This window comes from Leucopleurus acutus, assembly GCF_964270905.1.
Source record: "Leucopleurus acutus genome assembly, chromosome: X".
NCBI classification, from domain to species: domain Eukaryota; kingdom Metazoa; phylum Chordata; class Mammalia; order Artiodactyla; family Delphinidae; genus Leucopleurus; species Leucopleurus acutus.
The window spans coordinates 17,569,407-17,580,539 of NC_139148.1; positions in this window are offsets into that span (position 1 = coordinate 17,569,407).

An 11,133-nucleotide genomic window follows, 5' to 3' on the forward strand; every position below is an offset into this window, starting at 1 on the left:
AGATTTTAGACTAAGAGGAAAGAACCCTCTGGTGAGTTAAATGATTGTTATTTTCAACTTTCTGAAGGGCAAGAGGCACAGAAGGCAGACCCAGGGCCGGTAAGTGGAAGTTACAAAGAAAAATTTTGCCACAGCATAAATAAGAACCTTCTAGCAATAGAGAACCTTGAAAGAAAACACATAAGTAGAAATAGAACGTGCCAGGCCATCAGAAGAGTTACCTGAGGCTCGGGGAAGACAGGAAACTTGTCCAAGGTGACGTGATTTAGCAAACCTTGTCAGAGCCCCGCCCATATCCCCTCGATCCCTTTACCATTTTTGTGCACATCAATCCCAGTGGCTTTTGCTTCCAGCAACCAGCACCTGTGTCCCTTTGTGGGCAGGAACCCCTGGGCTGCTGGAGCCTACCTTCCCTGTGCACATGAACAGAAGCAAAAGTGCCTGCAAATTTACATCTCCCAGGGGCTACCCTTGACCAAGGACTGACTGACAGGTGGAGGGCAGCTCCCTTTCCAGGTGTGGCTCACACTGTTTCCAGACCTCGCCTATCCAATTGAGCTACAGCTCAATCCAGAGTCCTGTGGGACCCTGTTTGGTGTCGCACACTCGCTTGACCTTCCCTTCCCTGTCTCACATTGCCAGCCCCCTGCCTGTCTTTGCTGGGAATACTTCCTAATAAATGACTTTCCCAGGAATCCTTGTCTCAGAAGGAATCCCTGCCTCTGGGCACAATGAAGTGGGTTTACTCTTAGTATCTGACCCCAAAGGGCCAGCTGTCAGCACATTCAGGTGTGTACAGGCAACCAGACCTGTGACTTCCCATGGTCAGACCTTCTTCAGAAAGATGAAACAATGTTCTGACATCAATCTCAGAGTCTCTTATACATCTTTCCACATGAGTGCATAGTGCAAACTAAGTCATACAATGGAAAGTGGCTCAGATATGTCATCTGAGCACAACCAGAACTAAAATCGAAGAACACCCTCGGAGTGTTAGTAAATTTCTCCAATCACCGGCACCTGTTTAAGGAGTTGTCGGAGCCTGGGACTTTAAATGCTTTTTTTTTTTAACCAGTACTCTTCTACAGAGATATTATACCCTTTCCTGAATTTTTCTGTGTCTGACCTATGGCCAGCATGTCCACTGTGCCAATTACTTCTGCTATTTTCAGAATCTCTATCTAATGATCCTTGTCAGTGACTAACAGGGAAAAATTCTACACAAGATCTTTCCAGCACCAGGGAGCTTATAGGATAGTTTTGTTCTCAACTTCTTATAATTTGTAATCTTAACAGCCTGAAAATCTTGTGACATTTGTCCATTTGTTAAGAAACATTCTGCAAAAGTATCTACTAAAACTTACCTATAGAATCATGGGCAAGAAACCGTCATTAAACAAGTGGCTGTTCTCTGAGTAACGTTTAATGTCGTCACTCAGGATGTTTCAGTTTGAACCCTAAGCAGGAGACATTTCCCAGTAAGCAGTTGGATCTGCCCTGCCCTGTCACCCTGCAGAGAGCACAGTGCCACCAGAATATGAGGACACAGGGGCAAGAGCAGTGTTTCCAGAGCCTACCCACTGTAGGAGGGCCACTCACAACCATTCAAGGTACAACAAGCATAACCCCCACCCCCGCCACCTGGCTGGCCCGAAATCTTCCAGCTTCCTTTAATAGTTTAGTAAAAAAAAAAAAACTGCGCCAGCCGCCTTCCCATGGATGGTGGGAAAAGCCAGCATTGCTCCAATAACTTTGAGGAAATTCCAGGGGCTTACAACTCTCCTAGTAACTCCTTGTTTCAATTCGTGCTTCTGTTGATGCCCCGTTTCACCCATGTTTTGCTTCTTGGGGTTGTTCCATGCTCTCTACTCTGCACTTACCCACCCAAGGAACATGGACCCTAAGCCTTTTTTCTCTCCCTTGACTTCCCATACAACCTGTGATGGATTAAAAAATAAATAAAACTTTTACTGAAGACTTGGGTAGGACAGGCACAGAGAAGCAACAAGCAGAAAATAGCAGATAGAATTTATAGCTATTCTTGTTTTTTAAAATGCCCACCTGTCAGCTTTTCTTCCCTAGGGGCCACTATGCCATGTTGCTGGCCCTGTCTCTTTGCCCTCTCCTCTTTTACCCTTCCCCCACCACCCCCCTCTTTCCCAGATTGTTCCAAGAAACCCCAAACATATACCATTTCATTGTTTAAAACATTTTAGTTTTCTCTTTCTCTGGGCAGTTTTGCCTGGCTAGACCTGACCGTGTTGTTGGCATGGGGTGGGGGTGGGGGGATTCTTCAGGCTTTCTACATAGAAGATCATTGTATCTGTGAACAGAGATAAATTTTCTTCTTCCTTTCCAATTTAGATGCCTTTTATTTCTTTTTCTTGCCTAATTGCTCTGGCTAGAACTTCCAATTCTATGTTGAATAGAAGTAGAGAATGTGGGCATGCTTGTCTTGTTCCCTGACCGTGTCTTGGGTCTGCCTTTTCAGACCCAGAGGAGCCTTCAAGGAACTTTTGTACGCATATCCCTGACTGACAGAGCCTGCACTGTGTGAAGGGGATGTAGGAGTCTGGCAGAAACTAAACACCAGGGCAGACTTGGAAGCAATCTGAACTTTGAATGCACTCCTAGCGCATGGAAGTGATTTTGTAGGAAGCGTTCCCTAGAAAAACACTAATGTAGAGGTGAAGGGCCCAGGAAGGAAGGAGGCCAAGCAACGGTGCAGCAGCCACCAAAGCCCATGGAGGGTAACTTGGGCTCAGTCCTGAGGGAGCTCTGAGGACAGTGGAGGTCACACCTCAGTTGTCCCCATCAGGAGCACAGAGGCTGGAGTTGCTACTCCTGGACTGTCAGTCATCCAGTTCTCTCTTTGCACAGGCAAAGCAGGTGCCAGCAGCTGGAGGTGGTCCTCCAGAAGGGAGATACAGGTGTTTGTTGTTGGGAATGAAGGCACCTCCACCAGAAGCAGGTGGGCACAAAAATGGTAAAGGGGGCCAAGGAATATGGGTGGGCACTGACCGCACCTGCCATGCCACATTGAACTAACAGAAAGTCAGCGACATCTACATACATCTAGGGAGGTTCTGAGACCCTAGCATACCCAGTCCAAGAGAAGACTGGATGGGTATATCTGTGGTCCCAGGAGCGTCAGCTATTGATCGTATCATGAGGATCAGACACATCTTATCAAGGTAATGCTTGACATGAAATGCTGTGAGTAGACCTGTTGCCCATTAAGCATTGAACAGACTTGTCCTCAGGGGCTGCGTAACTAAAGACTGGTGATGCCAAAGATGCTGCTCAATGCCCAAAGATCAGTAAATAGACAAATCACAGGGCCAAGTTAACAGGTGCTGCGAGGGAGGTTGGAACATACTCACCTTCATTCCTATGCTGTCCACCACTAGGGCAACAGTCATCTAGCATCTCCCAACCCTCACCCTCCAGGTGGACATTGTGGACCACTGAAGGATGGCAAGCTCTGGGCACATTCCTATCCAAATAAGACTCCTGAGGGTGACTACGTGGACCTGCCCTGCTCTTTCTCTCTCATCCCAATCTGTCCCTATCTCCCTCATTGATATTTCTTATTCCCCTGAGCCTAGCAACCAGTTGTGACTCCCGCAATAACTCATCCCTTTGTGCTTTTACCTACAGAAAGAAATACATTTAGTACAGTGTTAAAAGGGTGGGCTCTGGGACCAGCATGTTCAGTTTCAAATCCTGATTCTACCATGCTCAAGCCATTTAATGTGGGACAGTTCATGTGACTCCCCAGTTTCAGCTTTCTCATCCTAGAAGTACATAGGACAGGAGTGAGGGGTATGTTAATAGCACTGGGGACAATGTAGATAATAAACATAGACACTCTCCCTAAATACATTAGAGAAATATACATAGTCCTGGAAAAAATGACTTTCAGTGAAGAGTTTACCTATATTGTTCATTCTCCCTCAGGCAAAATACTCAAGCACCTTACAGAAAAGCATAGAGTAACCCTTGAACTATGGTATTTAATAGCAATGTGCTGGGAAGTACACAACATGAAAAGTAGCAGCAAGTGAGGGTATCCTTGCAATCATGTTTTCGGATTAAAATAAACAGCAGAAAGGGATTTTGCAAAGCACTTCTTTCAGCCAAAAATCCATGAGGAATGAGTTTGTGTAGTACAGATGTTTAATAGACAGTAACCATTGAATAGTTTTACAAATTGGCATTGTAAGGAGAGTACATCATATAAGCCTGTGACTGTTAATTGGAGGGTGCACCTGACACCATGGTGGCCTGGTAATGACGTTCTGTGTCAGTGTTCAGACTAAGGATTATGCAGGAGATCAGCCATCTTCCTGTCTTTATGAGCATGGAACCACATTTCTTACAATTGACTCATTGCATAATAATAGATAATACATACTGTTTGCATTTTTCTAACATACACACATTTTCCCCTGAAGTAAACTATGTTGTTAATTTTCCCCATCTCTCTTCAAAGATATAGGAATTTCAAAATCTTGAATGAAACAGAAAGGAATAACAAAGAAAGCAAAAATGCCAGAAGTCTTTCCATTTAGTAACCACTAACACTGGTGGGATCACGCCACATGTGCTAGTTTAAAGTCAAAATTTTTACTTAACTATATGTTTTCAGGATATTCCCCAGTAAATGTTTATGGCTATAAATACACTTTCTAATGTTTGTATACTGTTATTTAGATGAATATAGCAAAGTTTAACAAATCTTCTAATAGATATTCAGATTACTTCCAGGTTTTCACTCTTTTTTTTAAGTTTTTCTTGGCATAGAGTTGATTTACAATGTTGTGTCAGTTTCAGGTGTACAGCAAAGTGATTCAGTTATATGTATACATATATCCACTCTTTTTAAGATTATTTTCGCATATAGGTTATTACAGAATATTGAGTAGAATTCCCTGTGCTATACAGTAGGTCCTTGTTGGTTATCTATGTTATATATAGTAGTGTGTGTGTGTGTGTGTGTGTGTGTGTGTGTGTGTGTGTGTGTTTTCATCCCAAGCTCCTGATTTATCCCTCCCCGCAGTGTTTCCCCTTTGGTAACCTTAAGTTTGTTTTGGATATCTATAAGTCTATTTCTGTTTTGTAAATAAGTTCACTTGTATCTTTTTTTCAAATTAGATTCCACGTATGAGTGATATCATATGGTATTTGTCTTTCTCTATCTGACTGACTTCACTCAGTATGACAATCTCTAGGTCCATCCATGTTGCTGCAAATGGCATTATTTTGTTCTTTTTTATGGCTGAGTAATAGTCCAGTGTGTGTGTGTGTGTGTGTGTGTGTGTGTATACCACATCTTCTTTAACCACTCCTCTGTCAATGGACACTTAGGTTGCTTAAACATGCCTTTGCTCTTGTAAATAGTGCTGCAGTGAACATTGGAGTGTATGTATCTTTCCAAATTATGGTTTTCTCTGGATATATGCCCAGGAGTAGGATTGCTGGATCACATGGTAGCTCTGTATTTAGTTTTTTAAGGAACCTCCATGTTGTTCTCCATAATGGTTGTACCCAGGTTTTCACTCTTATAAACTAAGCTGCTGAGAACATCCTTATACAAACATCTTTGCATTCCTGTGTGATTATTTCCTTAGGATAAAGTCCATGAGTGGAATTCCTAGATTAGGAAGAATGTATTTTTTAAAGGTAGGCATATATATAAGCACTTGAATATGCAAATAAAAGTCTGGACGGGTAGGAGCCAGAATATTATCAGTAATCCTAACTGGGTGAACGGTAGGTAATTTTCTCCTCATCTGTATTTTTAATTTTCATATATTTTATCACATATTTTAATATTCATAGAGCTATTAGCTAAAACCTAATTATGGCTATAGAGAAATACTTGGGATAATCATAGGAATATAGTTGAAAGGATTAGAGATGAAGACAATTAAAAAGAAGTGAATATAAGTGTAAGACAGATAATGATGATCCAATATAAGGATAATTGACATCCCTGAAATAGAGAAGCTCACTAATGAAAGAAGGTATATTCATGAGTATTATACGAGAAAATATCCCTGAAATAAAGAAATAAATGAATTTGCTGATTGAAAGGTTACACTTCATTCCAGGGAAATATGATGCAGAACATCCAACACTGAGATATAGTCTCTTTTTAAGCTTTTGAACTTTGAAATGAAGAAAAAATCCAAGTATCCAGGAAGACAATGACAAGCATCTACAAGGGGGAAATAATTGGGCTGCCTCATACTTACTCATACCCATTACCCAACAATTCTACATCTAGGAATTGAATCTAAGGAAATAATCAGATGAGTATACAAGATTTACATACAAGGATATTGATTATCATATTATTTATAAACATTTTTTCAAATATGTGAAATTCAAGAAAGATCCAAATGGCAGAGCACTAGGTCACCTTTAAGATTATTTTTAGAAGAATATTTAATGACATGGGAATATGCCCAGAATATATTATTGTCAAGTGAAAGAATAAGGTTACAGAAGAGTAACTGCAGTACTAGTCTGACTAAATCTGCACACATATATAGAGGGAAAAAAAAAAGATTGGGAGGATATACATTTAAATGAAGAGTAGTTATATCCAGGGGAGTATTACAGGGGATATTTTTTATCTTTGTGCTTTTCTACATATATCAAATTCTCTACCATGACAAGTATTACTTTTACATCGAGGAGAAAATGATCAATTTTATTAAAAATATTGTCAATAATAACAAAGAATCTTGCCTTGACATTGCTATAACAAATCAGAAAGATTTAAAATGTAGAGTTATGAGATTTGGGGACAGTTTCTTTGACTGGACTTTTGGAAAACTCAGCTGATCATATTTGTGAGCAACTAGCCTAGAGATGTGCTGCTAAAACAAAGAAAGCTTTGAAAGCTTCAAGTTCTGCGCCTGCTCTGGGTCATCATTAACCAGCTTTACTTGGATTATGCATCAGACAAAACTTCAGTCTGGCTGTAAATTTAAGCAGGCTGTTAGATGGGAACATGGAACATCACTGTACATTGAGATAAGCACCATTTTCTTCATGGTATGAAGACATATATCTATAAGATGAACTTCTTTTTAAAAATCAAGTTTCTGACCATCAGGACACACAGCATTAGTCACACATGGTGCAAGTAAAAAAATAGCATTTATTGAGGGAAAATGTATAAAAGAGGAGAAGGAAAGCATGTGCAATCCCTCCAAACTCACGTTGTCGCATTGCTTACCATGGCCAGTGTTCCACTAGAGAACCCTTCCCTCCCCAAGATGCTCCACATACTGTAGTTCTAGGGTCAAGAGGCCAGGAGACACTGATTCAACTAGTTAACATAGTGGAAGCCTCCTGGGTGGACGAGTGGCCTTATTAGAAAGGGGAAGCCTCCAGACCCAGTAGCTGCTATCAGCCTGTCCTTTTCTTGAGTTAACTAGACCTACTGAGACAGTCTGTCCCTAAGCTCCTGAAAGTAGGGAGGACATCAGCCTTCAGAGCCATTTGGATGGGTCTTGTATCACTGACCTTGGTGGCCTCTCCTGGAGATATTTTATTTATTTTTTTAACATCTTTATTGGAGTATAATTGCTTTACAATGGTGTGTTAGTTTCTGCTGTATAACAAAGTGAATCAACTATACATATACAGATATCCCCATATCCCCTCCCTCTTGCACCTCCCTCCCACCCTCCCTATCCCACCCCTCTAGGGGGACACAAAGCACCGAGCTCATCTCCCTGTGCTATGTGGCTGCTTCCGACTAGCTATCTCTTTTACATTTGGTAGTGTATATATGTCAGTGCTACTCTCTCACTTTGTCCCAGCTTACCCTTCCCCCTCCGCCTGTCCTCAAGTCCATTCTCTACGTCTGCATCTTTATTCCTGTCCTGCCCCTAGGTCCTTCAGAACCTTTTTCTTTTTTTCCTTAGATCCCATATATATGTCTTAGCATACGGTATTTGTTTTTCTCTTTCTGACTTACTTCATTCTGTATGACAGTCTCTAGGTCCATCCACATCACTGCAAATAATTCAATTTCATTTCTTTTTATGGCTGAGTAATATTCAATTGTATATATGTCTGGCGATATTTTAAATTTCCAAACCATTTCAGTCATTTAGTCAGTCCTTGATCTGCTGTCATGAATGTGCTGTTTCTTTGATTTGAGTCTTGGGATTTTATGAAATAATTTTCTATTTTTGTTTATTGCCTTTTGGATACTTCTTTAACTGATTTATTCTTCCATAGTGAAGCGATGTACTAAACTTGAACTGTGCAGAAGGGCTTCTTTCTCAAGATTGTTATGCCCTAAAAATCTGTTGAAGACAAAAGCCCCCTCACAGCTCTCAGTGGCCTTCCAAAGACAGTATAGAGTTGGGTTTTTTCTTCTCACAAGAATTCCTTTTATGATAAGCTTAACATTTCTCCAAAGAAAATGTTACAATACCAGAAACTTCTAAGTTGACATTTACTTAGTTTTTACAAGAGGGATATTTAAAATTTACACAAGTCTTACATCTGAACATCTTCAGGTTTTGTAGGTATAAACCTCAAAGGGTAACTCTAAAAACAAAACTTAAGGCCACCACATTTTCACAGGTAAATAGAAGATGTCCATATGACATAAGCATATTCTTAGTCAATATGCTCAAATCCTTGGAGCTTCGTTGTGTTATCATCCCAGGTGGCCACCTGCTTGCCAGGGGAAGCATACTGAGTGAGCCATGTATCCAGTGTGTGATTCACCCGCGAGAACCAACACATGGGAGCAGTGAATTATTTATATCCCTGTCCCATCAAACTTACCCATAGACTCCCTCAGGAATTTTGCGTGAGTAGTTTAAAGGAGGCTGGGCCATGAACTCACTCCCAGCCTTTCATTATGAGGCTCGTATTGCAAAGTAAAAACCTTTTACAACCCCTCACTTAATAGTGGTCCTACTCTTCAAATTGTCCTTTGGGAGAAAAGAGACCGAAAGCTCCCATATCCTCAGCAACACACAAAACAGTTTTTGAAAATCTAACGAAACAAGAAAGTATAAAGAAGAAAATAAAAATTGTCCATATTTACACATCCAGAATAAACCTCTGTTATTATCTTGGCCTGTTTATATGGTTTCTCTTTCTCTCTCTCCCTCCTTCTCTTCTTTTTCTTCTTTCTTTCTCTTCCTTTCTTCGTTATTTTTTCACTTTTTTTTGGTGGGGGGTTGTTTTTTTGTTTTAATTTTATTGGAGTATAGTTGATTTACAATGTTGTGTTAGCTTCAGGTGTACAGCAAAGTGATTCAGTTATACATATACATATATTCATTCTTTTTCAGATTCTTTTCTCATATAGGTTATCACAGAATATTGAGTAGAGTTCCCTGTGCTATACAGTAGGTCCTTATTGGTTATCTGTCTTATATATAGTAGTGTGTATATGTTCATCCCAAATTCCTGATTTATCCCTCCCCCACATGTTTCCCCTTTGGTAACCATAAGTTTGTTTTTGATACCTGTAAGTCTGTTTCTGTTTTGTAAATAAGTTCATTTGTATCATTTTTTAAAAATTAGATTCCACATATGAGTGATATCATATGATATTTGCCTTTCTCTGTCTGACTTACTTCACTTTGTATGATAATCTCTAGGTCCATCCATGTTGCTGCAAATGGCATTATTTCATTCTTTTTTATGGCTGAGTAATATTTCATTTTATGTATATATATATATATATATATATATATATATATGTCACATCTTCATTATCCATTCCTCTGTCGATGGACATTTAGGTTGCTTCCATGTCTGGCTATTGTAAATAGTGCTGCAATGAACATTGGGGTTCATGTACCTTTTCGAATTATGGTTTTCTCTGGATATATGCCCAGGAGTGGGATTGCTGGATCATATGGTAGCTCTATTTTTAGCTTTTTAAGGGACCTCCATACTGTTCTCCATAGTGGTTGTACCAGCTTACATTCCCACCTTTTCTCCACATCCTCTCCAGCATTTATTGTTTGTAGACTTTTTGATGATAGTCATTCTGACCAGTGGGTTTTCTTCCTTTCTTTCTGATTTTTTTATTTTTAAAGAAAAATTAGTCTTCTTTTGTCAACATAAAACATGCTTATTTTGAAGAATTCAAATAGTTTATAAAAGTACAAAGTTAAGGAAGTTGACAGTAACCCCCAAAACACCATCCAGAAGCAATTATCACTGATATTAGGAGAGTTCCATTCAACTACCTAGGCTCATGCAAAAAGATAGATTAGTAGAGAGATGGACAGATACAGAGAGGGAAGCTTTTTTTAAAAGTGCCGTTTCTTTTCTTTTCTTTTTTGCGGTACGCGGGCCTCTCACTGTTGTGGCCTCTCCCGTTGCAGAGCACAGGCTTCCGGATGCGCAGGCTCAGCGGCCATGGCTCACGGACACAGCCGCTCTGCAGCATGTGGGATCTTCCCGGACCAGAGCACGAACCCGTGTCCCCTGCATCAGCAGGCATACTCCCAACCACTGCGCCACCAGGGAAGCCCTAAAAAATGCTGTTTCTTAATTAAAGTAAGAATAAAATAGCTAAGTGCTATTTTAATTAAAATGTTACTTTTAATTTTACTTGAATATCATAGAACAAAAGAAATTGAAGTGAAGCTGAAGAACTCCTAATTGATATTTCTTCACCATGAGATAGTATTTTCTAAGATATTCCTGAGTTTAAGAAAAAAAAGATTCAGAAATATTGTTAAGTGGTTGGAGTTACAATGTTTAAACTACGTGTTTAGACAGTATTGACTCCCTGCTACAAACAATGAGGAGGCTCATACTTTCATAACATCTCTCTTTCCCCACTTTCCAGTGTTTGATGGTTGTATTATTCTTTTCTCAATGGCGTTTTAGAGCCTTCTTATCCTACCCTGTGATGGCTGAATAGGTGAGAAGGCTTGCTATTGACCTTTCGTGAACTCCTTTTAGGAGGGGTTTCTGATGTTCCTGTTGCTCCTGCCCTAGGTCCCGGGCTTCCCACCCACTCCACGGTGTCACTGAAGCCCCAGCTTCCGGCCACCTGAGCACCGCTACCACTAGCCCCTCATGTGCTGGTGGTAGAGTGGGGACAACTCCTTTAAGATGAGGGGA